The sequence below is a fragment of the Pseudocercospora fijiensis genome (genome assembly GCF_000340215.1).
Source record: "Pseudocercospora fijiensis CIRAD86 unplaced genomic scaffold MYCFIscaffold_5, whole genome shotgun sequence".
NCBI lineage: Eukaryota > Fungi > Ascomycota > Dothideomycetes > Mycosphaerellales > Mycosphaerellaceae > Pseudocercospora > Pseudocercospora fijiensis.
In genome coordinates, this window is record NW_006921536.1 from 4,985,353 (window position 1) to 5,002,044 (window position 16,692).

Genomic DNA, 16,692 nt, shown 5'->3' on the forward strand with positions numbered 1-16,692 from the left:
GCGCAAAACAAATCGGAACCCGAAGAGCCTATTCGCTCGTTCGTTGAGCATGACCCCGTCGACCTTGCTTGCCCACGTTTCTTGTTCAGCACCGCACACCCCCACTATTCTACTTCCGGATGGATCTCTGAATTCCCCTGATCCTCGTCGCAGGCACTGTAACTTCGATACCTTATTTCCTGTATGTATGTACTACTCTCCAGCAGTTTGGGTCGACAGTCGAGACCAGGTCGCACGAATCGAGAAAAGTCGCGACTGCGTGTTTTTGTCCTCTCTCTATTTGTGGTACATACCTAGCAATCAATCCGGGACCTGGGTAGGAGGGAGGGTGGAAAGAGGAGGAGGAAGTACTGTACAGGACAGTAAGCGGGTATACTTTTATACACATATACATATGTACATACAAGTGGCGGCGTGCCGGCAATGGAGTCTGAGAGTGTTGGCAGGGTATGCTAGACTATGTTTCAGAGATGTAAAAACCTTAGTAAACTAGTAAATAGTAATTACTATAGTAATAGTAACATTACTATAGTAATCACTATTACTATCACTATTACTATTACTAGGGACCTTCGAGAAATAGTAATAGTAATAGTAATAGTAAAATAGTAATTACTATTCTACTATTATAGTAGTTTTTCTACCTATTCTAAGCTATAGAATTACTTAATAAGTATAATATACTATAATATACTATAATATAATTAAGGATAGTCTAATATTAAGAGTAGAAATATATATTACTATAGTATATATATAATAGTATAGTAGCGGCTTCTACTAGTCGCTATAGTCGATAATATATATACAATAGTATAGTAGCCGCTAATATTAGCCGCTATAGTTGCTATTATCTAGTAAGGGCAGGTATACTTATATAGGCAGTCTTTCTAATAGCTAGATAGAGCCGTTATCTATTTTATACTATATAATCGTTACAATTCTATTATCTTATAGCCGTATACTTAATATATATTTTTTATATTTATACTAGCTATAGGATTACTTATATAGTGCTCTAGACTATATAGATATTTACAGTATAATATAGGTATAAAAGATTAACAGTATCTACCTAAATAAAGAAACTACTATAATAAAAATAATATAATACCGGTATTCTTATAGAAAGTATCTAATAGACTATAATTACTTAATGTTTCTTTCTAATATAGCTATACTATAATCTAAGTCTAGATTATAATAGAATTAAAAGCAATTTATATAAAGAAAACCCTTTAATACCCTTAACTCCTACTACTATATATAATACTACTATACCTAGATAGCTAAGACTAGGCTAAATAGCCTAGTCTAAGTCTATCTCTCTATCGGCTATCTCCTCCGAGTCGGCGAGTCCTTACTATCTTCCTTACTACTATCTATCTCGATACTGTTTCTAGTACTAAGAATCTCTTCTATAGTACTATAGCTTAGAGATTTAATCTCCTCCTTTGAGGCCGTACTTAAATAGGCCTCTATAAGAATCTTTTCCTCCTCTTTATACTCTAAATTAAAGAAGTTAAGTCTACTAAGAAAGTAGATATCGTCGCAGATATCCGCATAGAGACAGGTATCTCTAGCCGACTCGACACTAGTACCAATAGTAGTATAGTTCTCGGGGGATACTATACTACTATCTAGAAACAGTCGAATAAAAGCTATAATATCTATTAGTATAGAGATATTACTAGATCTTAAGGCTAGTACACAACACTTACTATAGTCTTGAAAGTATAGCGAGTATCTTAGAATATAAAGCGTAAGGTATTCAATTCTAGAAACGATATCGTTATCGTTTAAAGAGTCGATATAAGCTCGAATATCTAGCCGAGAATTAAACTCGTCTAAATTATCGATAGAGTGTACAAAAGCTAAAAATTATTAGTATAACACGTTAGGTTAGTATATTAGGGTATAATACCTTTAATCCTCTTATATTCCTTAATATCGTACTGCTTAATACACTTAATAAAGTAGGTAATCCGAAGTCGATTTAGATATTCGACGATTTCTTTATTTCCTTTAGCTCTATTACTTAGCAAGCTATTAATAACAGCCCTAATAGTTTTGTCTATGCGGCTAGACGCTACTATAGGACTCTTATTAATAAACTTATTAATAAAAGTAATAGAGGTTAAGGTATCGTCGAAGGTATACATTCTAATAACAATAAAATTAGTATATTACTAAGTAAGTAGTTTTTTTTATATTAGTAGACTTACTTCGTATTATAGTAGTAGTCTACTATTGAATAGACGTCTTATAAGATTATAGCGTAGTAGAGAGTAGCGTAGTTAGTTGTAGTCTCGTATACTAAAGTAGTATAGAAAGAAGAAAGATCTTTAGAAAGGAAAGGACGAAGTATATATATTACTCTCTCCTTTTCAATTAAGGTTTATATACAATATTATAACTATATTTAGTAAAAAAAATATAATAATATATTTAAATAAATTTATTTATTTATAATAGTATCTTAGAATAATAGAATAATATATTATTTTAGAATAAATATATTCTATTATCCTATTATTCTAATATACTATTATAAATAAATAAATGAATTTCAATATACTATTATATTATTATTACTATATATAGTTATAATATTGTATATAAACCTTAATTCAAGTAGAGAGGGAGCAATATATATACTCGCCTTCGCTCTTCCTAAGTTTGATTTCTTTCTCTATAGTTCTCTAGTATACTAGACTACTATCTACTATATAATCTACTATATAATCTACTATACCATCTACTATATACTCTACTATATACTTACCTCTTATATACTACTAATATTAAAAAAAAGTTATTATTTATTATTCTATTAGTCTTTATATATATAATATCTTATAGCTAGAACAATTATAAATCTTAATAATTGTCTTAAGCTGTAAAAAATGGCTCCTAAATTTAATTTTAATACCCCGGACGCTAAATTACCGGCACTTAAACACGCGCCGCCTCCGATTAGGGAACGGCTTTTTACTTATACTTTAGATCCCTATATTGAAAATAAAGTACGGACTTTTACAATTTCTTGTACTACGTGTAGTTATATCTATAGGAATAGAACCTGGCCTTTTAATACGAGTAATCTATATAACTACTATAGTCAAAAACATAAAGATATAGTTACGTCTAAGGATTCCGATTATAATAGCGATAGTAACGATAATAATACTTTAAATAATAGTTAGACTACTTTAGATAAGCATCTAAGTATAGAGACAGTACCTAATCTTAGAAAGCGAAAAAGTTATAGTTTATTTAATACCGACGAATTTACGAGATTACTATTACTATTCATAATTAATAATAACGAGCCGTTTACTATAGTTCAAAGTAAGAGCTTTTTTAACTTGCTAAATTATTTAAATAGTGAAATAGACGAGTTACCTTCTAGATATCTTATTACTAAAGCTTTTAATACTTTTTATAATAACGAAATTGAGAAATATATACGAATTGTAAATAAAAATACTAGTAGATTCTCGTTAACCTTCGACGAATGGAACTCTCCTAATAATAGTAACGATTATCTAGGTATTACCTTACATTTTATAAATAAAAGATTTAAATTAGAGAGTTATTTAATCGGATTCGAAGTATTGAATAGCGCTACGTCCTATAGCGGAGATTTTCTATTTAAAGAATTAGATGGCCTACTTCAACAATATAGTATTAGAAATAGAATTCTAGGAGTAACTAGGGATAACGCTAGCCCTATTGATACCTTAGTTTCACAAATTAAATCCGAATATAAACAGCAATGGGGTAATTATATCGTAGATATAAGGTACGTAGCACATATTATTAATTTAATAAGTAACTCTATTCTATTATATTGCTTTTTTATACCTAATACAAGCAAAGTCTTTATAAATACTATAGATAATATAGTTAGAAATAATCCTACTTATTCTTTTACTTCTAGTATGAAAATACTACCTAGTAACTTACGAAAGATTATTAGGGCTTTTAAAACAAATCACTTTCTAAAAAACACTTTTAGTCGAGTAGTAAAAGAGAATAAAAAGCTATATAATACTAAAGGAGGTTCCGAGAAGCTTAAAGGCGATAATGTTACTAGATGGCTATCTAAATATAATATGATTACTAGTGTAATATATCATTTTAGTGAAATTAATAAAGTCTTAGATACCGCTAGTAGATTACCTAATAAACAGAGACGTAGCTTGAATATAGATAATTTTACTATTAGTAACGAAGAGTTCGACTATCTTATTATATTAAGAGATATTCTAGAGATATTTAAACATCCTACTAAGCTATTTCAGGCCCGAGACTACGAGACTATATCAAAGACTATATTAGAAATATTTAAAATTATAAGGAGTTTAGAAAAGACCTTAGAAAATCCTAGTATTAAAGCTAATCCGTTTCTAAAATACGGGGTAGAACAGGCTATTACAAAAGCCTTAGAGTATTATCCTATTAAAGATACGACCGTTTTAGATAGTAATAGTAAAACAGTTACATTTAATAAACTAAAAGACTTACTAGTTATAACGGTTCTAAATCCGTGTTTTAAGTTACAAGTTTTAGAAAGTCCTTCGCTTAACTTTAGCCCTATTATAATAGATGAAGTAAAAGATTATCTAAGAGAAATATATAATAGTTATAAAAGCGAGTATAATAGTACTAGGGGCCGCATAGATATTTATAACGAATCGCAAGTTACGGTTGCTAGTAGTTCTAGAACGAATAATAACGATAGCGGCGACGACGAATTCTATATTAAAGATAATAAAGTACGATTAGAAACGGACGAGTTAGAGACCTACTTATCCGAGCCTAGAGTACCGAAAGATAGGAATAATACAAATTTACTAGAAGATTATTATAGAAGTATTATTAGGGCTAAAGAGGCTATACGTAATTAGTATGTAACTAGGCCAAGTAAAGCTAGGGTCTTAGTGCCTCAGGCAGGGCTTGGCGCTTAGCAATAGGCTAACTTGCCTGCCTTCCTCCCTCTCCTCCTAGTTCCTTATCGAATACTACCTATACCTACTACTACCCTATCTACCTACTAATATACCCTTCTTATATAGTATTCGATCTACCCTTTAAGGGTAGCAGCTAGATAGTCCTTATTTCAAGCTTTTAGCGGTATAGCTACGAACAAGACTAATCTAACTATATTACGCCCGAAGAACAGGACCTATACGTACTATTCTATCGAAACAACTGTACTAATTATTAAGCAAGGCCTTCTATACGGCCTATTATTATAGTAGCTGCCTAGAAAGCACCGACAAGTCCTATAAGCTAGCCGCTATACTATAAAGTAATATCGGATTTGAGTTGCCTTAGTAGTAGGGGCCCCTAGCGAAGCAGGTCGCCTAGTTAGCCTAGGTCGCCCGGGTCGCCCGAGTCGCCTAGGTCGCCTAGGTCGCCTAGTTAGCCGCTTATTTAGCCGTATAACGTAATATCTTAGGGACTCCTACGGAGGCCGTATATAGCAGAACAATACGTTATATATTAATATACGAACGACAGGACTATACTAAACTACGCGCACGTATATACGGACGATAGTAAGCGAGATATATAGAGTCGTAGGACAGATCCGAGTAGTAGGAAGGAACCGGAAGGCAGGGAAGAGCTAGGAGAAACATGTTAGCTTAAGAGCGGTTAAACGAGTTCGTATACGCGCGCTACGTAAGTTAGCTTAGAGACAAAGGCGCTACGAGATAGCAGATAAACGGGATACGCGCGCGCGCGCTTAGCGCGTAAGGAAGGACCTAAAGGTAGAGGTTTGCTAAGAAGCTAGTAAGTAGGATATACGTACTTATGCTCGCGCGTCGGACGCGCTAGACGGCCGTAGGGCGGAATACTAAGGAAGGGGCTCTCCCTCTAAAGTACCCTTCTTCCTTTCTTCGTAGTTCGTCTTATATAGATAGCAGCTATATTAATTTAGTGCTCCCTTTAGTTTAGTTTAAAGTTTCGTATACATTCTTACTACTTAGCTACTAACCCTTATATTACGAACTGCCTTAAAAAACGCCTCTATTAAGATAGATACGCCCGACGAATAGATTTAAAATACAAGACCTAACGAAGTACCCGATTTTTCAAGCTTAGTATAGAATAAAATCCCCGCTACGCGCGAACAGCTAGACTACGCCTACGCTACCGACCCGGAACTGCTCGCTAACCTGCTTAAGGCTTATAAAGATACTACTCGTTTCCTCTCGGTCTCCCGTACTAGCCTTAGTACGGCTCTTAACGACGCGAATGCTTCTATCGCGGAAAAAGAAGACGAGATAGGCCGCCTCTAGTCGTAGCTCGCCTCTACTCGCCTAGGCGCCGTAGTACCCGCCTCTTACCTATTTATACCTACTTTAAACAAGAGTAAGAAGCTAAGCGACCCCGAACGCTTTACCGGCAAGCGTAAAGTATACGAAGAATTTAAGATATAGGTTAAGATCCGCTTTCTCGCTAATGCCGATTACTATCCGACTAAAGCCTTAAAGACCGGATTTATGTTTTCTCTACTTAGTAGCTCCGCCCTCGATTCCTACTATAGCCTCTTAGAAAATATAGAAACAACTATAACGGCTACTATCTAGAAGGCCCTCGACGCTAGTTTCGGCGACCCCGACCGTAAGCAAACTACGCGCCTAAACTTAGACAAACTTAAGCAAGCAAACAAGACTTACTAAGAATACTATACCGCCTTTTAATACGAGATTAGGTACGCCGAGTACCCCCCGGACATCGCTAAGTAGATCTTAGTACGCGGCCTTAGTAAAGAAATAATACTATAAGTCCGCGATAAGGATACGGAGAATCTGAATATTACCGAACTGTACGCCTTACTTACGCGTATCGACAATACGACTCGAAACTTCGCGAAAATTATCGCTAACTATAGAGGCGCCCGTACGAATGCTAGTCGCTTTACGTCGCCGTTTGCTATACTACCGTCGAAGTTATAGATAGCTTAGACGCCGGCTTTAGCACTAGCTCCGGCTATAGCCCTAATACCGCTAGGCGCCTAGCCTGCCGCCGATCCGATAGATTTAAGCGCTGCCTCGCTCGGCGCCCGTCTACGCGCGCCCCTAGTAAATAGTAAGCTTTCGGAAGAAGAGAAGTAGCGTCGCCGTATAGTAGGAGAATGTATCTACTACGGAGTAAAAGGATATATTGCTCGCCTCTACCTGTCTCTCGTCGGCCGGCTAAATACGCTAACGATATAGCGAGTCGCCGCCGCGAATATTACGACTCTAGATACGCCTTTACCGGCTAGCGCTACTCCGAGCGGCTAGGGAAAAGCTTAAACCTTATATATAGTCGCTTATAAGGTTTATTCGTTCTAAAACTAAGAGTATCTGCTACTACCTTCCCTTTCTCTAGCTCGGCTATAGAGAAAGAGTTAGTCTACTAGCCTTTCGTAGTAGAAACGTTAATAGGAAATTAAAAGAAATTATCAAAAACTGCAGCTCTTATTAACAACGGCGCAACCGGCTACTTGTTTATAGATTACGACTATACGAGAGAGCTCGGCCTAACGTTCTAAGACCTTACGTACGCTCGGGAGTTAGAAATGTTTAATAGTACGACCGCGGCCGCCGGCAAGGTAACCTAGATCTGCTACTTATCTATTACTATCGGCCTATATACCGAATATATTATGTTTTTCCTTACGAAACTCCCGAAGACTTACCCCGTTATTCTTAGTCTTCCTTAGCTTAAAAAGTATAACCCGGTTATCGACTAGGCCTCTAAATCTCTATCCTTTACGAGTAAGTATTACGCTAAGCACTACTTTAACGAATCTAGTCCTATCTCCGATACTCCCCGAGATCGTACCGTATTCGCTATTAGCGCGGCTGCCTTCTCGCGTCTTGCCCGCGATAAACGTACTTAGATCTTCGCTATAATAATATAGGATATCGAGAAGGCTATCCGAAAGTTCGACGAAGAACTAACGGATCTAAGAACGAAACTACCGAAGGAGTATTAGTACCGACTCTACTAGTTTTCGAAGAAGAACGCCGATATTCTACTACCGTACCGGCTAGGTATCGACTATAAAATCGAGCTAATCGACGGTAAGCCGCCGCCGTACGGCCCTCTCTACTTAATATCTCGAGATAAGCTCCTCGTACTAAAGAAATATCTAGAAGACAACCTATAAAAGGGCTTTATCCGCCCTAGTTCCTCCGAAGCAGCCGTACTAGTTATGTTTGCCCGGAAACCCGGCGGAGGTCTCCGTTTCTACGTAGACTACCGGGGCCTTAACGCGTTAACGAAAAAGAACCGCTACCTAATCCCTTTTATAAACGAAACGCTCGAACGCTTTTCGAAGGCTCGCTAGTTTACTAAGCTCGACGTAATCGCCGCCTTTAACGTAATCCGTATTACCGAGGGAGACGAATAGTTAATAGCCTTCCGAACCCGTTACGGCCTTTTTAAATACCTAGTCTTGCCGTTCGGGCTCTATAACGGACCTAGTACGTTCTAATTATATATTAACGATACGCTTAAAGAATTCCTAGACGCCTTCGTCTCGGCGTATATAGACGATATCCTAATTTATAGTAAAACGAAAGCGGAATACTACGAATATATCGAAAAGGTACTTTAGAAACTCGTAGAAGCTAGACTATATATCGATATCGACAAGTGCGAATTCTATAAGTAAGAGGTAAAATTCCTCGGCCTTATTGTCTCTTTAGAAGGTATTCGAATAGATCCCGGCAAGATCGAAGCTATTCTAAACTAGGGAGTGCTACGAAACGTAAAAGAAGTCTAGGGCTTTCTCGGTTTTGCTAACTTCTACCGGAGATTTATACGGAATTTTAGCAGAATCGCCCGTCTACTTACGGCACTTACGCGGAAAGACGTTAAATTTAAATAGTTACCGGCCTATTAAGAAGCCTTCGACTAGTTACGGCAAAGTTTTACGACCGTACCGATCCTATAGTACTTCGACTTCGATAAAGAAACGCGCCTAGAAACCGATACTTCCGATAGTACAACTAGCGCCGTTCTCCTTTAACGAACGACCCCGGAAGATACGTAGCTACCCGTAGCCTACCTCTCTAAGAAAATGTCCTCCGCGGAATGCAATTACGACATCTACGATAAGGAGCTCCTCGCAATCGTTAAGGCTTTCGAAGAATAGCGTCCGGAACTCGAAGGTTCTAAGTTACCGATCTAGGTTAGCTCGGATTATAAGAACCTTATCTACTTTCTTAAGAGCAAAATCCTTAGCCGTAGGTAGATACGCTAGAGTAAGTTTCTTTCTCGGTTTAACTTCGTTATTTAGTATACGCCCGGTAAAGCAAACTTATAGGCCGACGTACTTATAAGGCGTAACGGAGACTCGCCTTTAGATCGAGGTCCGTAGCGTAAAGAACAGTCTATCCTTAAGGAGTATAACCTTAGCTAGGAACTATATAAGCTCCTTAGAGACGACTTTACCGGCCTAGAGCCTCTCGTAGCATCCTTTATACTAATAGCCGCTCCTGCCTTTCTCGGAGACGACGATAGCTTAGACGACGAAGATACGAGTTTAGAAAGCTTAGATAGCGACTAGGAAAGCGAAGAGGAAGTATAGGACCTCCTCGAACCTACCTAGCTCGAACAATAGCTTACGATAGTATACGCCGAAGACGCTTTTACTAAAGGTCTAATTCAAGCTTTATAGAACGAGGAGCGGTTATACGAGAATGTTTCTCTCTCGGAGTACGAGCTCTATAAAACTCTACCGCGAGTACCCCGTATAACATTTAGAAATGCTATTAGGATACGCTCTGTAGAGCAGAGACGGACACGATTCTAGTATACAAAGATAATTAATTGTTAGTTAGTTACTAGCCTAGGAAACTATATATATTAATCGTTATAATCTACGGTAGGATCGATAGTATCCGAAGCAGGATCGGCCGCACTACTATCTAAACTGTAATAACCTCCCCCCTAAAAGGAAAGACTTATACGCCCTCGTATATAATACGCCGCCTAATGCTTCTTAGTACTGTATCCTATTACTCGTATCGTAGCAATGCCTATACTAATACTTATACCGATAGGTGCTATTTATACTATATCCTATTAATCGTATGCCTATGCTTATACTAACGGGTAGTTTCTATACTATATCGTATTAATCGTATGCCTATACTCGTGCTAATATGTGCTTTCTATTAATCGCTTATACTAACGGGTACTTCTTGCCGCGCTTAGGGGTAGAAGGCGAAGTTCGAACTATCGTCGGCCTAGGCGTTAAGGGCATCGCGCTTACGCTTACGCTTCGACTCTAGGGTCTCCGTAGAGGGCTCTAGCCGAGTAACGGTCGGTGCTATAGTAACCTTCTTACGGAGGACGTATAGATCTATCTCCTTAGCGATGCTGTTATATAGGCCTATAACCTTAGCTATATACGCCGCCGTCTCGTAGGTAGTGTCTAGCGCCGCATTAGGCATTATTTTCTTAGTAAGCTCGCTAAAATCGATTAAGCCGTCGCTATAGCGGGCGTCTAGGCCTAAAGTATATTTGCTAAGGTATTAATCGGTTATATCCTATAGGCCGTTAATTTCCGCTTCGGTAGCATTACTAATACTACCGCCAAGAATTGCTAGGGAATCGGCCGGAACTAAGGCGGCGGTAGGCAGGTTGCTAGCACCGTTACGGAGAAAATCGTCCGCGAGGAGCGCTATATTCTACTTACTAGTCTAAAGCGCGACCTATACTACTACGCGGTTCTAAGCGGCTATTACTAGTATTGTATCTCTACTATCCTTTATCTACGCTATAAGGTCGTCGTAGTACTTAGCCTGCCGATATATAAGAAGTGCGTTCTAGTTAAGAGAGCGGTTAGTAAGCATCGTCTAATTAACTACTAGTTATAGGCGACCGCCGGCGCTACTTAGCGCGTAGAGTAGCAGAGTTAGTAGTAGCGGCAATTTAAGGTCTATCTACTTAATCGAGCTAGGGAATATAGCAGCATTATCGGCGTTATTACTCGTTTTACGCGGTAGAGGCAGTAGCGGCGGCATACTATAGTTACTATCTATACGAGGTCGTACGCGGCCTAACTTGTCGGAATCTAGCTATTTGTTAACGCGACCGCCTCGCGACCCGTTTTGGTTTCGCGATAGTAGTAGGGCGGCCTAAGGCAGAATCTTGCTAAAAGTAACAGCGTTCGTAGTATCGCCCTCGTCCGGCTTATAATCGTTATTAGGAACGAGGTAGGAGGATACCGGATCCTACGTCTCGTCGACGTTATACTAACGCGCGCTCTTATTACGATCCGCGAGTAAATTAACTACGTTTTCCTTTATAGTCGCCGGTACGAAGACGTTAGAAACCGGTTCCTTGTTTATCGTCTTTTCTAGCTAGTTCTTTAGGATTCCCGTAGGGACCGTAAAGCCCGTAGGCGGGTTAGTTATAATCTTGTCTATATAGGCCTTAAATAGCTTACTTATATAGTCCTTATCTCTAAAGGACGGCTAGATAATAGCGTTCTAGTCGATAGCGATCTTCTTATCGAGGGTAAGTATCGGGATCTTCTTCTACTTAGCCTTAGCGTAGCTTATATACTCGCGATATCCTACTAGGACCTAAGGATAGCTATGCGATTTGTAGGTAACCGTATCGTCGTATATCTTGTTCGGCTCGACGAGGTCGGCGGTATAGCCCTCTCCTCGTAGGGAATAGACGCTATAGACGTATACGTAGCGCTAATAATAATCTTCGACGTCCTAGGTAACGGCTAGTTCGCCTAACTAACGGCGTTGCGGCAACGGTAGTCCTTACGCGTTAAATATAGTAGACTAGTAACGCTAGAGCTACTTAGCGCTAATTAGGCTAGCTACTTTTATATATATTAGCATATAGACGTATTAGTCGCTTATTTGCGCGTTTTCCGGCGGGAATCGGAGTGTTATTAATCGACCTATAATAGGGTTAAATAGGAACTAATAGGCTAGAGCGTTAGTAAGATCGGCCTCGCTGCCCTTTTCCTAAGCTATTCTAGCGCTTACCTCGCGGTCGGCTCCTCGAACGCAGTAAGTAATGTCCGAATTGTCGGGGGCGCGAGTATATAGGGCAGGTCGTCTATTGCCTATAATTGCGACGATATAATCGAAGGGAAGCGTTACTTCTACCTAATTATAGGCTAAAATTAAGGGAAGCGTAGGCAAGTTCTAAAAGTTCCGTACGAATTAGTAGACGGCAAGGCCGATTACGCGGTAACGGACAGCCGGCGGTTACGCGAAGAAGCGATAGTCCGTAGGCGGCTAGTCGTCGATATCCTTTAGCGCGTAGCGTAAGTATACGCACTAGAATGTAACTAACCGAGGGAAGATTCCTCCGAATATAGTATCTAACGTTAAGAAGTCGAGTAGGCGGCCGTCCGTATCGAGGGCTCTACGCGTATATATACGAATAAGGGTACGTTCTATAGCGGGATCGGTATAGTTAGGGGTGTCGTACTCGTTCTCTAGGTATTCCTACTCCGCGATAAGTTCGGGTACTCGAAAGATTAAATAGTCTAGCTCTAAACTACCGTTAGGGTAGCGGAAGGAGGTAACGGGATTATCGTATTCGCGCTCCTAAAAAGTAGCGTCTAGGTCGTATACCGGTCGGGCGGTATAGTAATACAGTTTAGCTAGGATCTATATCCGATTGTCGTAATACGACAATTTTAGATAGAGCGGGTAGAGCTTTAAGCGCGCCTAAATATACTCGACTTGCTAATCGTAGGGCTTATTTAGGCGGAATAGCTCTAGTAAGGCACCTTCTTTGTTAAGTCTAAATATAGCTCGAAAGATCTGCTACGCTCTATCGTAGTAATAGTCGCCGTAGAATTCCTTATTACCTTTAATTCCGGTAGACCGAATCCTAGCTACTAGGGCGTCGTACTCCTCCGATTCCTTTAGCTACCGATTATAGGCGGCTTCTAGTGCCTCTAATTGCCCGACGAAGCCGCGCACTCTTAACTCTTCGAGTATACGCTAGTACTAAGTAAATTCGGCGTTGCGCCGGAGTTAGTATACCTAGGGCTAAGGGCCGGGCAGTAGCAAGGCGAATAGGATAATTCTAGCGTAGCCGTTTATAGCGCTCGGTAGCAATCTCGACCGCGACTATCGGAGTACCGTTATTAGTCGAGTAGTCGGTCGTAGGGGTGCTAGTCGTAGGCGAGAACGCGCGGGTACTAACTAAGGCTATACCGGCAACGCCTACGAGGTTTGCGATTATGTTAATAGCGCTTAAGGTTAAGCCTATAGTATAGATAATGCTAAGGGTAGTAAAGCTAGTCGCTATACTAGCGACGGCGGCTACGAGGGTCGCGACGGTAAAGTAGATTATCGCAGCTATAGAGCGGATAGTCTAGGCAACTTCGATAGCAACTACGGCGAACGCGGAGGTAAGCTTAATTGTCCTAACGATAATAAGATCGCTAGCGACGCCCGTAACGTCGGTATACGCTCTACCTACAAGCTGTTATCCGGCGAACGCTTCCGTCTTAACGGTCGACGTGTTTCTTAAAGAGCCTTATTAAGCGTCTTGCGTACGTCTTCGTATCTGTCTTCTAGGGCTTTTAGTACGCCTAGTCCTATATCGCCGGTAGGACTATATTAGTTAGAACGCAAGTAATAAGCGTTACCCTCGGCGTAGTCCTATAGGTGCGTATAGTTAGGCCGATAGCGCTAAACGTACTCCCCCTCGACTATACTAGTAGCGTCGTCGCTCTTAGGTACGAAGTCCTACGCGTTAAGGTATAGATTCTCGGCCTAGGCGACGTTACCCTATTAGATAGCGTCGATCTTCTAGAAGATTTAATAGCCGCGAAGGGACGGAATTTCCTACTAGGCGTTATCGAATAGGTAGGCAGCTAGTATTACGCTCTAATTGCGCCTAGTCGTAAGCGATTCGATAGCGCTTTTCTAACCTGCTTTTATAAAGGCGTAGGCCGGGTTCGCCGCTATAATAACTATAGGCGCGTAGGTCCGTAAGTAGTCGAAGCTCGTATCGCGTAGGAGCTTAAGTACTAGGTTAGGGAGGATTAATTTTGCGTTAGCGAATAGGCGTCGCTATGCTATATTAAACTGCCTAATAACGAGGCCTATATTGTGCGATCCTAGCTCGTTTAGATAGGCTACAAGATAGTCCTCTATCTCTATCCGGTTAGCGTCGTTTACTACGCCCCTATTCTCGTATTCTGCTTTATTTCCTTCCCGATTACTATTTAATTCGCTACTGTCGTCGTCCTTCTCGTCGCTATTATTACCGTCCTTTCCCTAATTTCTATCTAAATCGCTACCTTCTACCTTCTCTTCGCTACTATTCTAACCGTTATTTCCCTAATTGCTATTCGACCCGCTGTTCCCTAGGGTGCTGCCGGTAACTAGGCGCTAGTCGGCCTCGAAGCCGGCGAGTATATAGCCGTAGAATTCCGCGCCTTTGTTAGTAATATAGTAGCGTACGTTATTATAGCAGACGACGTAACTATCTATAATAAGCGCCTCGACCGCTAAGAATACGCTATAGCTCGGCTTAGTAAAGGCTTTAGCTACTACTACGTCGAAGGCGACGAGGTATAGATCGCCTAATAGCAGATATAACAAGATCTATTTACGGGCTTCGGCGGTCTCCTAGGGCATCTCCTTCTTCTAGCGTAGCTCCTAGGGGGGATCTTAGCCTTTTTCGTAGTAATAGTAGCCTTCCTTACCTTCCTCTATTACTACGAACAATCTGTTTCCTATATCTGCTAAAAACCTATCGGCGCGCATCTTATTCGCTCTAAAGCTAACTATCTAAGTCGGTAGGCTAAAATTCTTTACGATATATGCCTTAATATTATCTATTATAAACTTCGCGTCGTCTCTAAAAGAAATACCTACCGCGAGGACCTATCGCTCTTATATCTGCTATAGCAGGTCGCCTATAGCTAGATCTATCGTAGGCGCTTCTAATACTGTGCTCGCTAATCTACCTAAGACATCTAGGGATTGCTACGAGCTAATAAGGGATATATTCTAATCGAAGACTTAGGATAAGATAGAAAAAGTAATGCTAATAGATCGGATAGAATATTAAACGTCGTTAACTCGGGTCGGTTACCGACTACAAGGACGCTTAGGGTCCGAGATAACGCGATAAGGATAGGGTATTTGCTAAGGCAACTACGTTACGACTCTATAGGAGCTATAATGCCGCGCTAGCGCTCGGACCGACGCGGCTACGCTTCGTCTAAAAAAGGCTAACGATAGCGCGTTTTTTTAACTACTCTTCTTACGCTCTTCTACGGCGGTTGCTCGTCTTCCGGGTACGCCTACTCGAAGGCCTCGACTAATTCCTACGCGGTATCGAGATTACTAACATTATACTAGGCGTTATAGCTATCGCTATAGCCGAGCTATTTAACTAAAAACTAACGGACTAGCTTGCTACGGCGAACGACTATACGTCTATCGAGCACCCTCTCTACCTCGTAAGAGTCTCCTTCGTTATAATCGCTAAGTGCTTCTTCTACCGCTACCGGCGGTAGTTCGTAATTAGCCTTTCGTCCGAAGGGATCTAGCTCCGACGGGGCCTTCTTAAGATACGCGATAGAGATTACTAAATAGATTTTTATAATCGGCGGTAGCTCGAGACGGTATACGAGCCGACCGATACGCTCGAGTACCTTAAATAGACCTTCGCGACGATAGCCGAACTTCCGTAATTGCCCTAGAACCTTATAGCTCGAATAACCGAGCCTAATAGAGAGCTTAAGTATAACCTTATCGCCCGGACGCAGCATTAATAGCTTGTGCTTAGCGTTATATCGTTCCTTTATCTTTATCGCTCTCTACGCTATCGTATCCTAGGCTTCCTTCTAGATCCTACCTCGGGCCGCTACTAATTCGTTAGGATAATTATCTAAGTGCGTAATCGAGTCTAGGTTCGTACGCTTCCCTATTACGATTTCGTTAGGCGACTATTCGGTTATAGCGCTACGGGAATTGTTTAACGTAGCCTAGAGAGAGGCGATATACTACGTCTAATCTTCGCTTAGGTATTTAGAGAGCTAGTATCGAAGTGCGGTTTTAACCGTCTAATTCGTTCTTTCCGATTGCCTATCGGTTTAGAGGTAGTACGCTATAGAAGTTAGTAGCTTAGAACGCAATCGGTCGAAGACACCCTTTATAAAGCCTAAGAGCTAACGCGGATCTCGATCGGCGATTATTACTATAGGGAAGCTTATATCTATAAGGTAGAGGTAGTCGATATACGCTACGCCCTACCGCGCTACCTCCTAATCTTTACGACCTACGACTATCGCTACCTTTTTAGAGAATTTGTATATAGATATAAGGATAGCGTCTATACTACTAGGACTAACTAGCAGCGCCGTTACTAGATCTACCGTAGCGGTATAGAAAACGCCTCTAGTCGGCGGGATAGGCTATAATTCGCTATATAGCGTATAACGCTACGTTTGGATTAAGAGGCACTGCTAGCAATAGTCGATATACTTACGGAGTTTCCTACTTATACCCTAGATATAAAAAGACGCTTAAAGCCGGTCGTAGTAGCGATAGAACCCTTAATAGTGCCTATCGTCGTACGCTTACGCAAATACGTCTTTAAATATAGACTAAGGGATATACAAACGCTCGCGACCTACCGTAGATTCGCGGCAGTAGAGTAGGTCGTCGCGCT